Source organism: Neodiprion lecontei, chromosome 2, assembly GCF_021901455.1.
Source record: "Neodiprion lecontei isolate iyNeoLeco1 chromosome 2, iyNeoLeco1.1, whole genome shotgun sequence".
NCBI classification, from domain to species: Eukaryota; Metazoa; Arthropoda; class Insecta; order Hymenoptera; family Diprionidae; genus Neodiprion; species Neodiprion lecontei.
In genome coordinates this window covers 29,393,124-29,408,211 of record NC_060261.1, presented here as the reverse complement: position 1 = coordinate 29,408,211, position 15,088 = coordinate 29,393,124, and the positions used below count along the sequence as shown (strand labels likewise).

At 41.4% G+C, this 15,088-nt stretch overlaps 1 protein-coding gene across 2 annotated transcripts in view; it reads left to right on the top strand.

Annotated features, from left to right (window-relative positions):
• Nucleotides 1–3,105: 3,105 nt before the first annotated feature.
• Nucleotides 3,106–15,088, top strand: part of LOC107219773 — a 102,362-nt gene continuing 90,379 nt past the window's right edge. For both annotated transcript variants that reach the window (XM_046731063.1, XM_015658104.2), the window contains exon 1: nt 3,106–3,449. The gene's annotated coding sequence lies outside the window, so the exon portion shown is untranslated. The remainder of the gene's footprint in view (nt 3,450–15,088) is intronic.

Genomic DNA, 15,088 nt, shown 5'->3' with positions numbered 1-15,088 from the left:
AGGCCGAAACTTTTGACCGTGGAACGAGGTTCAGGCTTCGGAGTTTAGTTCATCCCTCTCGGAATATCTCTCCAAGCAGTTTGACGTAGCTTGAGCTAGGGTCACGGGGTCAGGCAAGAGTACAGAGGGAGAAAAAGCGAGCTAGTGAATAAACTACGAGGACACTGACTCGGGCAAAGAGAAAGAAGTGGCGAAGTGAACTTGAGCTCAGCCCGGCTCCATGATGTGCGATATGCAACGGCTCCGCCGTTTAACTCTCGAGATCTCGAGATTCAACCGGGCGAAATCGCTACTCGCACACCTTTTCATTTCTTCCAGCCTGTCTCCTCGGCTGTAGTTTCGCTTGTCCTCTCCCTTGACTCTTTGACACCCAAGTTTTCCGCACCTATTCACGTCTCGGAAACACAGTTCGCGTGTCGTCGTTTCTGAGATGGGTCGGGTCGGAACGGCTGCGAGAGAAAATTATCCTTCGTAGCATTCAAAACGGAGAATCCCAAGATCGGTAAGGATATATTCGAATGCTTTCAATTCGCGCAAAATTCACAAACTTTGGAACCTGTGTCCCGATTGGATAACTCTGCGTGTCCTGGAAGCTCTAGAAGTCATTAGGCGTACCAATCAACGTTAAGAGCTGGTCAAATTAACTCGTACTCGGATTGTCGTCAGCAAAAAACAAAGTCAACCGATCGGAGACTGATGAAAATCGCGTCACCGAGGCCAATATTGAACTGCGTAATCAACAGTGTACAAGTTGACTGTTATAAACTGACGTTTCATCGTCAGAAAAATAATCGAACGACGCTTTAAAATTTCAACAACTACCGTGTATGTTATTCATTCTATCAATTAACTACTGCTAAAAGTTCCGTACGCGATATCTAGTATTCTGTTTTTCGTGGGTTGATTGTCAGTCATTCAGGTTACCGGTGTTTAATTAGTTAAACAACAGTCGGTGTCTCAAAGATTTCTACTTTTGACAGTAATCGTGCGTTCGTCGAATAACCTTCATTCGCTTGGCTCGCGGCGTTAATTTTTCATGGTAAAACACGGCGTCCCTCTTTCCAGTTGACCCTGTTGGCTCGCCCGCCATCGGAGAGCCGCGGATATTTACGTCCCGGGTGAATTTGATTTTGGAAAAGCTTTGAGACAAAGGACGCGGGGAAAGGGGTTGGTAATAATTAGGGAGTCCTGCGCGTGATTATGTGGCGTTAAAATGATCGGCGGTGGGGGTGAAGTAACGTTGCACAGGCGAGAATTTGTGTCCCTTGCACGGTTAACGAGGTCGCGGTTTATCAGCGGCGCTTATTACGCTCTCGCTCTTTAAACTTTGGGCCAACTCTCGTTACACCGGTACCACATCTCTCCATTTCGCCCTTTTAAACTGCCTTTTAGACGTCGTCGTTTCATCCTTCTCCTTTTTCCTTTCGGTCCGATTTTCCTAATCTCCTTTAGACCTTGTTCTGGGTCATACCCAAAATACCGAATCGCTTCGTTAAGTTTAACACTCTTAACGCCTCTGTATATTTTTTTCAAATTGGACTTTTGCTGCGCTAAACGGTTATTCAGCGAATTCCGCATCCAACCAACCAATATCGGCCTGTCTGTACGATCGCCTGTTCTCTCGTGTTCCCTCAATCGTCGACGCGAAACGTTATCCGAACGAATTATATCTATACACGAGTGTATAATACCCTGCAGTATTTTTATGCATCCTTTAAACTCCGTTCCATAAACTCGTATCCATCTTCTACAGGAAATTGCGTCCGCGAAGGTGTGGAGAATTATTATCACGTTTGGCTATTTTACGTTATAACCTTGGTGGAACTTTATTTATTTTTTGCTTCTTTGTGCTAGGCTACAAAAATTTCGTAGACTAACACGTTTTCATAAAATTACACTACCTTGAGTACAAATTTTCAAAAAAACAATTTTCTCACTTTTGTTTCTGAGACGAATCATTCAAATCTACAAACAAACAACAACTACGAACAAACAGATTTACAAAATGTTATTCATCGATTTCATACACTTTCAAGTATAGGTACCTGTACCAACCAGAAGCTAATCATGTCCTCGAATTCTTGTAAAAATTTCAGAAGCTGTCCACACGGAATAAAATATGCCTCTACAATCATATCGAAAACCGTATAATATGCCTACAAGTTTGATTAATCAGTCGATCGCGCTGATAATGAACACCTTTGCTCTGTAAACTTGCGAAGATCATCGTCTTCGCACCGTGTAACATATACACTGAGAAAAATTCTATTTGTTACAGTAACTAGAAAAATTCAGTAAAGCAGATATCGTTGAAAAAACTGTTTCAATATTGTTAGAATTACGAAAAACGAGGTACGCCTAACCATTTTGCGCTATCGTCGATCCTTTTTTGGTAATTGCAACGCAAAATCAGTTTCTTCGACTTACTCTACTTTTTTGGTCAAATAAGGCTTTAACGTCAATTTATCGTCGCTCAAGCATTAAATTTTCCCAACAGTTGCAAGAAAATACAGCAACAGTGATCGTAACGAGAAAGAACAGTAACGGATACTAGACTTTCCGGTAACAGCTAGAAAACTAATTTTCATTTTCTACCTAGAACTATACTTTTCGGTTGTGGTAAAAAATGAAAATAGTCAAGGACCGAGCGGTAACCGGAACTCAAAATTTCTCTCAGTGTATCAATGCAGCTAATCGAAGAGAAGAAAACAATGAAAGAAAAACCGAGACAACCGAAACGAAGCGTGTGTCTAAAGCGTTGGATAAATTTCCGTTTTCTCAAGTATGTATAACTTTCTTCTCCACCGTCTGGAAATCATTCGGCGGCAACTCGCGTTTCGAATTTGGTATTTCGAACCTCTCTCACGCAACCCTCGACCCCTGCCCCTTTATTTACCTCGGAGAGCATCTCGTCCTCGTCCTCGTCCTCGTCCTCGTCGTCTTTCTCAACCCACGCATATCCGCCACCCCACGTTTCGCGGAGAGAAGAAACTGGGCGGCTGGGGGGTGGGGACGGGGGTTCGGGGTTCGGGGGTGTTCGCCCCCTTCGACCCTCTTCGCTCACCCAGTTCCACCCTCTGTCGCGCAACGCGAGGCTGCCGCCGGAGCAGCTACACCCTCCGGAGTTCCAGAGTTCGCTAGGCCGGCAGCATCAGTCGGTCTTGCGCCCTCTGACGGCGAGGGTGGCTAGCTGTAAACGAGAGCGAGGGAGATAGATAGGTAGCGAGAGAGAGAAATAGAGAGAGATAGAGAAACGCCCGTGGAACAAAACCGCAGTGCGTTTAGGGCAACGTCAAAAGCAGACGACGCGATTCGCGGCTCGGCACGCGTTAAGAAATGTTCGCCGAAACCACCAGCAGCCTGGTTCTCCACCCACTCGGAGAGCCGCGATTCCGATCGCACTGATCGAGCCACCGCCGAATGCGGATCGTCCTGCAGCCTCGCAGCCGGTGAGTAACGCCGTTCGTTTCTCCTCCGGGACGACTCTCGATCATTTTTTCATCTCCATCGAGGTGAAATAACAGTCCGACGATTTGACGGACGCTCGGTAATCGCGACGAGAGAGAAGGGAAAACACGCGGAAGAAATTACGCGGCTTACCCTTGTTTTTTACAGGGGTAGTTTTTCACGCTTCGCTCTTCGTCGCGGCTTCTATCGGCATTCTTCGTCCGCGTACAATGCGATCGTTGCCAGGCCGGTTGTTTACGGTAAGACCGGACCTCGAGGAGCACGGAACGTGTGATGAAAACATGTGCGGATGGGTTAAGAGTCGTGTGTTTCGTTTTTATAAACGCCGTCCCTCGTCTTTTGAACACTCTTTTTGCAGGATGAGAAGCATCGTGGTTCTCGCTGGCGTTAATTCGTTGTCTCATTTTTACTCGGCCCACTTTTTACCCGTCCCTGGTTTTCTCTTACTTTGCAGCTCCTTTGCCCTTTACACGTGGATTCGCCGTGCTTCGGTGCTCGCGATTAGCTTTATACTGATGAAAACGGGCCGGCTTTTCATCGGCCTGTCCGGATACGCCTTTTGTCGTTTCTCTGACACAGAGGTCTCGACGTTTTCGATTATACTCGAATTTTTCATCTTCCAAACGAAACATCCGATCCGGTTTGCCCTTTGAAGATCTTCGTCGCGAAGCTGCCGTGAAAAAGCTTCGGAAAAATAATGATGTGAAAATTCCTGTGTTCCGAGACGTTTTTTTTTTTCATTAAATTTATTCACCGTATTTTGTTAGGATGTTGCGGTAATTCTTTGACTCATTGAACAATAATCTACTCCTTCTTTTATAACGTACTTATACTTTAGCACGTAATTTCTTGTAAAAAGAATAAACGATGTTTGTTGGTAGTGGTAAATACCATAAATAACAAACGTTGCTCAGAGTATTGCTCAAAGATCAAAGAACAGAGAATAAAACACGAATAGTCTATAAGATACACGTGAATTAAGATAATCTTCAGTAAATTTCTGTGAAACCATTAAGCGGTTTAAACCTGTAGTATGGAAATAATGTAACATTTACCACACATTCCAACGTTTGAATGACTAAATCCTCCGGCAGAGTTACACACTCAAAATTAACGTACGTGAAGTAAATTATAACCTTGCAGCGTTTAAACACACAATTTCGGCTGTAAATTAAAGCCTTGTGATTTTCACCAAAGCCGCAAATTAATTTATTTATATAGTTATAATTGGGTAACGCAAGATTTTAATAAAGCTGGTTTATTACACCGCCTGGTAATAAACACTCATTACTGGGTGTAACAAAACAGAAAATTACGTTGCGCTGAGTTTCCTGCACTGCAGCAATTAGCGAAATGTTGTAAGTAAAGGTTACGGTGTACTGAGGAAAATTTCATTTTTAAAATTGACTAGAAAATTATAGTGAAACAGGTATGGTTAAAATGATGGTTGAAATATTTTTAGAACTACATGTAATAATATTTTTCAGTTCGTTTAGTTTAATGCATCATTTTCAATTAAACGCGCCCTCAATATCAATTTATTGCCGCGTCAGCGTCAAATTATCGCAATAGTTACAAGAAAATATATTACAAGCGACGATAATCAGGGGAAACAGCAGCATCAAACAGATTTTTCCATTACAGCTGCACAACTCATTTCCATTTTGTACGCACAGCTATATTTCTCGGTTATACCGAAAAGTAAAAACATTTAATTACCGTAAAGTAACCAAAATTCGAAACTTCTCTCGGTGTGAAATTCAATATTTGTGTACGTTCCCTCTTAATTATGCACCTGTTATACATATACAAAAAAAAAAAAAAATAAATAAATCGATTAATTTCGTCAGTTTGTTTCGTTCGTATTTCACGTCTTCTTTTTTTCATCCAATTTATGCAATTGCGTGAATTTGAAATTCTGACATCTCACCAGACGAGTGAGTTATAATTATTAGCCAAAGGATATTTCACAGCACCCATCGGCGATGGTTAGCGGAAAATTACGCGAACAATATCTCGAGGGATAGGCAGGTACTTCGGATCAAAGTAACGAGATGGATCGAGATTCGGATCATGCAGGACGACTGGCTTTCCGCACTGCTGATCCAGATCGCATCGATCATCAGAGGCGAGGCTTTGATCCGGTCAGTTTCTGGGAGCTCCTTTCCTCCCCGCGAATTTCCCACTTCTGAGATTACGTGGCTTCTCCTCTCTGATCCCAAGCCGAAACTCTCGAGTCCCCTCGCAATTCCCTTGCGGCATCGATTACGTCGTCGGAAAATTATACTTGCATTATAAACAGCGAGTTTCCACATTCCGGTGTGTCAACACGCTTTCCAGGGAGTCCGTATTACCGAATGGATGCTTTTGGAAGTAGGAAAAAAAATTAGAAAAAAATAAAATAAAATTATGCATAGAAATGTTATCACCGATTTTCTCAGTCGGGAAATCTGTTGGCTTTCATTTTCGATCACGTAATTCTGGAAGCTCGAAAGGAGTGCAATGTCGGGAAATCTCGACGAAAACATATAAATAACATATACGACAAAGTATATATTTAACTTTAATCTATTGGAAAATAAATGTTCTTGCTAGTCGATGATTTTCAGCAACCTTTCCAGGCAACGATTACGTTTTTTCAGAAATCTTCGAGAGTATTTTGCTCGGTCGATCTTGAAGAGAACTTTGATGCAATCGTAAAAAAGAGACGCGTCTTGAATCAAAGAGTAGGTAAACACTTTTTAGTTAAAAGAAAATCGTAGAAACGGGAATATGGAATGGGGTTGTATAAAATTGAGCGAAAATTTCAACTTGTACTGGATTTGGAAGAGAATCTTGAATCGTCTGTTTGGAAGTCGCTAGATATTGAATCGACTTGTTACAAGGTAATACGTAATAAAAATCAAATGGATCGACAAATATGAAGGATGTTGATTTTTCTTCCTTCGGGATTTATTCTTCATCTTTTTCTACAACCCTTACGCTGTATACCAAGGACAAAATACCTCCAGGCAATGTTCACCGTAAGTTCCATACGAAAAACATAAAAAATGACCCGATTTGATGAAACGTAAATAATGAAATATCGACAAAACCATTGTTTTATTCGTGTTCCAAAAATTCAACTTCAGTTACTCGAATAAACACCTTTTTTTTCAAACATCTGTGTCTTGAAAATTACTCGGTCAATTTTCAGCTCAAAACACTTGAAATGCAACAAGTTACGCACGATGAATACAAAATCCATTTTCGGGTATTTTATTGTTTGATGAATTTTAAAGATAACTAATCCACCTAAAAATATAACAGTTGAAGAGTATCCCAAATTTTTTTCAATTTATTCGAATCGATATCCCCATTTCTACACAATAATTTTCAACACGTTGTAGACAAGAGTTGCTGCAGCGTAAGGGTTAATATACCTACTTCCCTTACACGACGAGCATTACGACTAGTCAGACGAACCGGCGGGTTAACCACCTACGAAATCTTGATTCTAATCTCGCTAACCAATTCGCAGTGAGTACAAAGCGCGAGGCCCTTTTTGGTCAATATATGTCTCGTGGATGTTTGTATATGTAGACCACGATGGTGAATTTTCAGAGGGCGGTGGGGGGGGGGGGAGCAGGACGGAGGATAGAAGAAAAAAAACAAAAAAGAAAGAAAAAAAGAAAATAAAAATGGAATATAATATAAAAAATAAAACGTCGTTGGGATTTACTTGGCGATATATGGGAGTATGGAGAAAACGAGGTACTAGAGTTATATACGAAGGTGTATGCTCGTATAAGGAAGAAAAATGAGACGCAAATGAAAATTAAAAAAGGTTAATTAACAGCGCGTTGTCCAACGGTCAGGGAAAAACCGGGACTCCCGGGAATTTCAGTGGCCATCCAGTCACCTCCAGAGACATTTCTCAGCGACATATTGCTTGGTCAAAGGGGGCAGCTGACGCTCGTTTATATTCTCGTCGAATTTAATATGCACTGCCATGCACTTTTTGCCGAGGGATCAACGGATGCGCGCGGACTTTCAATCAAATCCGAGTTTTTATACACGCGTAATGATAATACTCGCTGTTAAGGTAAAAAAAAATGGGAACAAATGACCGATAAATGATCGGTAGGTATATGCTTTTGATCGTTTGACAGAGAGAACTCCTCGGGTCATTTGAATTCCAAATCTATGTCCAAGGCGGTTGGCCATATTTAAAAAAATCACGAAAAATTTTCACGACTCACGACCAAGTTTTTCACAGTTATTCCACAATCGAAGATGGAACCATCCCGGCATTGATTGGACAATTTACTTAAATTTACACGCGGCGTTTCGCAGCTCGATTTTCAGAGGGTGCCGATCAACCGCAGACGAATAATTGGCTGATAGAGGATGCAGCAAACAGCTTCGCAATTTACAGGGAAGTTAATTTTTCCTCTGCATTCTTCACTTTGTTTTTTTTTTTTTTTTTTCTTTCTTCTTCTTCTTTTGCACTCTCAGGTTACGTTGCGCCTGTTTTCGATTTTTTTTTCCCCCACACTTGCGCGAATAAATTGCAGGCTAATACGTCCGACGTCTTCTGTTTCAATGTCCATACTTGAAAATTTGCGTGAATGTGTTGTATCAATTTTTCTTTTCGCTTCTACTTTATTTCTGTGCTTTTGGCGAAAATCCTGTAAGGTCCGCACAAATCCAAGGTCATTCGCATTCGCGCAATCAGTTTTCAGCCGCAGATTGAATCAGCGAAAAATTCCCTCGCCTTTCCTCTTTGTCGCGCGCATTGTTTATCACATTCGTTAATTCTCCAATTCAACGCCGTTTTCCGCCCTGCGTACTTTGATAACCGCGAGTCTACGCGTCGAGAAATTTCCTCGTTTAACATCTGCGGCTCGTTTCGTATGCCCACCCAGGGGTTGAAAAAAAATTGCGTATTTCATCTGGTTGGAGGAAAAATATTGGCGCTGAAGAGCAAAAAATGTGCAAGAATTTTGAATTTTCTATTATAATAAAGACACAGCGCTTGCGATGTATTCTTTGCGTTTCTTACCTCGACGACATTTTCCCCTCGTTTTTATACAAAGTCGCGAAATTATGCGGGCTGAAAAATGCGTGTACGCGATGATTATCACTCTTTTGTTAAGCTTGGGGGAAATTTTTCAGAGACGTGACTGGAGGAGAGAAAAAAACTGGAAAGAATTTTTCCCGCAGAGCCGTACAAGTGACAAAAGCTTTCGCTGACAGATTTCCACGTTCTCTTTTTTTCTTCGCTTACCTTTTGCCAAATAATTTTCGTTACGTGGGAAAACAGTTAAGATAAAAATTTTGTCGCTGGGATAAGAACCTGGTGCAAAAAAAAAAAAAAAAAAGAGAAAAGAGAACCAACACTCGAGCTTTGATACAAGAGAAAAATGTAAAAAAAACTTCGAAGCGTTTTTGAGCATCCGCCATCTTCGAAAACGAAAAGATTGTGATTGGTCCAAAGTATTTCTACGTAACGAAAGTCGCGCTAAAATCAAACTTCGCGTATCGAACACGCGGGACATTCTCTGGTTCCGTTAATGAGATTTCAAATCCAATTACAAGGCAAGAGGGAGACTGTGAATTTTGCCTGGAATATCCGCAGATCCTTTGAAAAAATCCGTAAAAAATACCCTCAGGTCTGCCATGCAGCTGCTCGAAAATTGTTAAATGAATTCCGCAGTTTTTTTTTTCCCCCTCTTTGTTCCTGTTTGCGACAGTTTTTGGTTTATGTTCAGCCGAATCGTATAGCAAAGTGGTGGAAGAGAATTCTTTCTTCTTTTACGTGTGTCACAGGATTAATATATCCTTTGTAAAAAAAATATCGCCGTGTGCGAGGACAGGTCCAACATCAACGTTCAACGTTAATAGTACAGGACGGAAACTGGGAGAGACGGATGATGATGGAAGAGATATGAAGAGAGAGAGAGAGAGAGAGAGAGAGAGAGAGAGAGAGATGGAGCGGATGAGATATTATTTATTTGGTAAGCTTTTTGCTCTGCTAAGGAGAATCATATCCGTTAAAATACGCAGAATCTGATACTGTGGAAAATTTTAAGGTACAGTCACTTTTTGTGAAAGATATTTGAATTGCTGTGAGGAAAAAAAAAAATTTGATTCGCGCTTTGGCAAATTTTCGTGTAAATTAAGAAACGATATTTATACCGAGAATTTTTCTCGCTTCATACATCGTTTCAAAATTTTACATTTTTTGATTTCCAACAAAGAGAAATCTTCCAGTCGCTGGTTTATTTATCCGATCATAAAGCTGACGAATTTACGAACATGAATATGGATGAAATGCCCGTGAAGCGAGCCTTGTTGCTTAAATTTTTACTTTCGTATCCCATTCGGGCTTATCACATCTGCATTGATGCCCGCTAGGGTGAAAAGCTTACTCGAGTGACGCGCCTTGCGTTGGATTGAAAATTTGGATAACGTGACAAATCCGATCACATCCGAAGCGCATAAATTACCGCCTCGGCTCCGTATTTCGCAATCCCGCATCCCATGCCGCTGGGAAACAAAATATGCTAATTTTAAGATTTTCCCAAATATCCTAGAAGATAAGTAGAGTCAAGAATTTATTTATTCATGCTAATTCGAAATTTAAATTTCAACCGTAACTCTTTTTCCCCTCTTTTTTACCACTCCTTTTCTCACAGCCTGGCTTCGTAATAATTCTTATCTAAAACGATCGGTACATGGTCTTGCTTGGGTTGTGTAAAAAAGAACGAAAAATTTTCATTTTACAATCGGTTTCAGTTTGAAATGAAAGAGAAAGAAAGGAGAAGCATTTTCGGCAGGATGTTCACGTTCGCGTACCAATGAATAATGACTTAAAAAAAAAACGACCGAGTAACGAAAACTCGATAGTTGAAAAATGCGCGGCACGTTTCATTTCGATATGGATTTTCATTTTGTCTTTTGTAAGAACAAGGCACAAACCTGCTGTAATTGAATTCGATAATTTTGATATTAGCATTTGAAATTGGACGTCAGTCGGTATGGAACGAATTGTCGTCGTTCCGATGACGCGTGATTTACATAATTAGTTTGGAAAATTGTCAGCTCTCCTGATATTTACGTCGGTGTAAATCAGTCACGATACGTGTCCGATTATCGTGGAAAGTACAGCGCGGTTTTACTTTTTCCAATTTTCTCTCAGCCGGATGAAGAAATCAAAGAAGACATTCGCACGCGTTCGATGATCGAATTTATTCCCTATAATAAACAATCCGCTGGCAAAGAGAAAACGAGGCACACACATGATTTCGTATTACATATATATATATATATATATATATATATATAAGAAAAGCAGAAAGAAAGCACGTCGGGAGCTTCCCTTCGATCCCTTCGTTGTTTGTTGTGATTTAGTTTCGAGAAGAGCGTGGGTACACCAGTTCCAATGTATATTTTATTTCTTCTCAATTTCTTACTTTCCTTCTTCGAATTTTCAATCCCTCTACACGATGTCCAAATTTTTCTTGAAAGAAAAAAAAATGCCCAAAGGGCAAACGAGCTCCCTTCTTGCATGTATAACATCAATCGGAATTGTTTTTCCGTTTTATTGTCGTCCCGCGCAAGCTTTTTGTCTCAAGAACCGAGAGAAAAAAGACAAGGGAAAATGTCGGGGTAAGGGGGAAAAAAAAAAATAAAAAATAAAAAGAATCATCGAGTCCCTTTTTCTTCACTCTCCCCGAGATAGGTAGGTATACGTGATGTTAGTCGTCGTTTTCACAAAGGCCACGGCTTCTGTCCCTCATACAGGTCTCATGGGAACCCCGTAGATTGCCCATACACTGCGGGATCAAATTTTCCACATTTATTCCAGAAGACAAATGATTCCTTCATCCCCTTGCTCCTTTTCTTCTTTCCCCTTTAGGTTTCCCATTTATTTTCCTTTTCCTTATTTTTTTTTTTTTATTATTTAACGCTCGTCTCGCGGCTTCTCCGCTCTCATTTTCGTAAATTCTACTCTGCAACGTATAAGTTATACCTATATACGTTGGATTCGCAGTCGATTAAAATTCCGCCCTTGCCACCTTGCGCTGGACCTCCGAATCAATCATTCTATTTTTTGTCCGCGCATTATCTAAATTTGGTTGAAAATTCCTCTCCCTTTTATCCTTCGTCCAGTGGGGCAAACCTATTCATTACAAACTGATACAATTCATCGTTCTACGCGTATACGATTATACCTGTATACAGTATACGGTAAAAGGCACGTGTATTGTGTGTGCCTGACGAATAGGCTTTATTCGAAGGGTAGTGAAGCCACCCCGCGCATCACGTCGTTTATTCGTTCGATCTCCCCCGCTTGATTTTGTCCGGTTATCGTAAAATTGCTATTCCCTCGTTATTCTTTTTTGACGTTCATATTTTCGCAACGTTTCTTGCAATTCTTTTCTGATTATTTTCACTTTTTTGTGTGATTTTTAATTTTACAGGTAGGTGATTAAAACACGCAACTAAATCTAATCTAAATCAACCAGGATAACTTGGGAGCTTATTACGTGATTATATTTATTGAGTTGTCACTTTTAAAAATGGTGATTTCTTTGTTTTTGTGTTGAATATCAATCCAAACAAAGTGATTTCGACAAAGCTTACTAGTATAGGTTTGGGCTTTTGAAAAAATGAAATTCGTCAGGAAATGACTACGTCGTACAATTTAATGCAGGATCCACGTTTCTTCCATTTTTTTTCACATCAATTGAACGTTATTGAAATTTGATCAACGTGAGAATTGAATTGTATACCTATATGTTCTGTACGAGAATCGTCAAGTATCAGCCAGTGACTGTAAAGAACTTTTCCACTTTATATCAATAGAACGTGTCCGTCATAAATATATATGGCATTTCACTCGAAACTCGAAAGTCAACTTCCATATATACAGGTATACGCGTTATTCAATTACGTCCAGAAAAACATATTTGAGTCCTGAGGGACGAAATGGGGAGTATAAAATGGGAAGGATGTGACGGTTTATTGACGACGAGGTCAAACTAACGTGGAGGCCGGAAAGACGTGCCTCGGCCTTCCGTCTTTGTTTTTCTCCTCTTTCCCGTTTCCTATCCCCTTTCCCTTCCGCTCGTCCTCCTCCTTTTGCCCTCCGCCGACGGATTTCTCAACGCTGCTTTCTTAAGCGGCAATAAATTCGGCTTATGGAAATTCTTAGGGGGATGGTACCGGAGGGTGTTGGAAAACGGCAACAGTGGGTAGTGGAGTCACCCGGATTTTGTTTGCTGGTTATTTCGGATTTGTAATACCCGCACGTATCCATTCGGCCTCCGTGTCGGGTTGCAGACACGTTTGGGTTCCTGCACCTTCCTGAATACGTCCTCCTCTCACATCGCGAGATATATATAATATGTATACATATATATATATATGTGTGTTATTGCAGCTCCTGCACGGTGGCGGATTAAAATTAACCTCTGCCCTGCACGGAACAATTTTAACCGGTTCGCTTCACTCGTTGATTCGGAATTCCCACCGACGGAGTCGGCCGCCATATTGAATTTCACCGCTGAAATATGGGGAGGCATTTCGATCTTCGAAACAATTTCACGGCTGTGATATCCGCTTAAATCATACCGACTGACGGGCGATCGCTTCCTTATTCTTCGTAGAATTCAATTCGATTTCGTTTTGAATAAATCAATGCGTAGAAGCCGTTGAACCCTCGCCGAAATATGAGCCGCCCGTCAGCATATGGTTATATGCGATAACGCGTGCCAATACGGCGAATTGTGTCGGTATTGGTTATTAAATTTCAGTGTGAAACTTTCGCCTTTTAATAAGACTTTTAAAACATTTTCCCGAACTATCGAGAATCTGAAAGAATTAGAATCGGGTGCTCGAACAGTATATAACTTCGATAAACGAGGCGAATTTCCCATCGTGAATGTCGCAACTCGACCGTCAAATTCCTGCGGCGTAAGAGTGCAAAGAGGACGAGAAAAAAAAAAGACAACACGACGGGCTCGAAAAACGTTTTCCGTTTTTCGATCGCGTGCGAGGGCCCTGAACCTAACCTAACCTCAACCCCGAGACCTTTTGCGCGCGCTCCCGTGACTAACGGGAAGATAAAGATGGCGTCAATTCCGGGGATCGGGGTACATAAATTCTCGGACAATATTGGCAATGAGCCGGGGAACCGGAGGTGAGCGGGAGGTCAGGCGTGGCTCCATATTGTCTAAAATATCCAGCCGCGCGCAGTTGCGCCTCCATAAACTTTATCAATTCCTCACACCTCGTGAACGCTACGACTTGTATACCCACGCCTCTGTACACGGATCTACGCCCCCGTCCCGCACGAGCATAAACTACGCTACTCGACGACGGAGGGAACGGGCCGAGTAATCAAATGCAGATCATTTCCCTGGTAAACTGCAGCGCCTGCCGAGTACAGGTTCGTTCTACAGGATGATTCATGCCCGAGTGACGGCTTGGATGGTGAATCGAAAGTAGATTCCTCGAGAAATCTTTGCACACCAAACTTATTTTTCGGCAGGTTCAACGACCCAGCGATATTCGAGATACGCACGCATCTTTGAGGTTAACCAATCGGAGCGCGCCTCGCTGAGTCACGTGACCGATGAAGCGTCACGTGACCGACCAAGCGTCACGTGACAGGGTCACGATTGGTTGACTCCGAAATCGTCTTGCTCCTAAACGGCGCTATCCTCGAAGCTCGCGCAAAGGAATTTAACTTCAGCCTCGATATTTTTCGGGAAAGGCACAAACGGTGGAATTTTTCGAATAAATCCAAGATTGAATACGACAGCATTGCTGTTCGGTGGGGAAAGTTTTCAGAGGCATTTTTTATCCCGATAAAAAAGTCACTTTCATCACTTTCCCGAGATGAGATGCCCGTCACCAGTCTTGGATTCTGGATCCCAGAGGACCGGATGCTCTGTGGATACACGTCGAGTGACACAAACGAATCACTCGTGAAATTTTTATCAAGACCTTGCAGGCTTTGCTTGGACGTCGTCTGCTCTGCAGTTTAGCCGGATACTTATTCAGCGACGAAATAACGTTCGAGTTCTATCTTCCCTTAATATCCGTTTCTCGTGACGATTTTTCGCTTTCGTTATTTGAAACGTTTTGACGTGCTCTAACGTCAGCTGTTGAAAAAGCTCTCTTGAAACAAGACGGGATTCTGGTATTAGCTTTTCACTGCCTTTCTCCTGCACATTGGGTAATGTATTACATTAAATTTGCAGACAAATGACGTTTCCAACGCTCGGATCTGCGTGTGAGTTTTGTTTCACTGGACCGTTTTAGTCAAGTATTAGCGAACTTCGGAGGTTCGAATATGATCAACAGAAGTCGTATGAATAGTACAATCGACTCTTGATAAACGAATTTGAAGTTTTTCGGCGAATTTTGTTTGGAGATAATTTGCATAAAAATGACCATTTTTTTTTTTTCGTTGAACAATTATTTTTATTTTTATTTTTTTTTGCCGTAAAAACTTTCGCAAGCAAGTTGTTGATACAAGAATCGAAATTTACCAATTACCTACAAAAATTACTTTCTTGAAAATCTTACAGACTCATCGTTTCGTCGTTCAAATTGAAAATTGAAT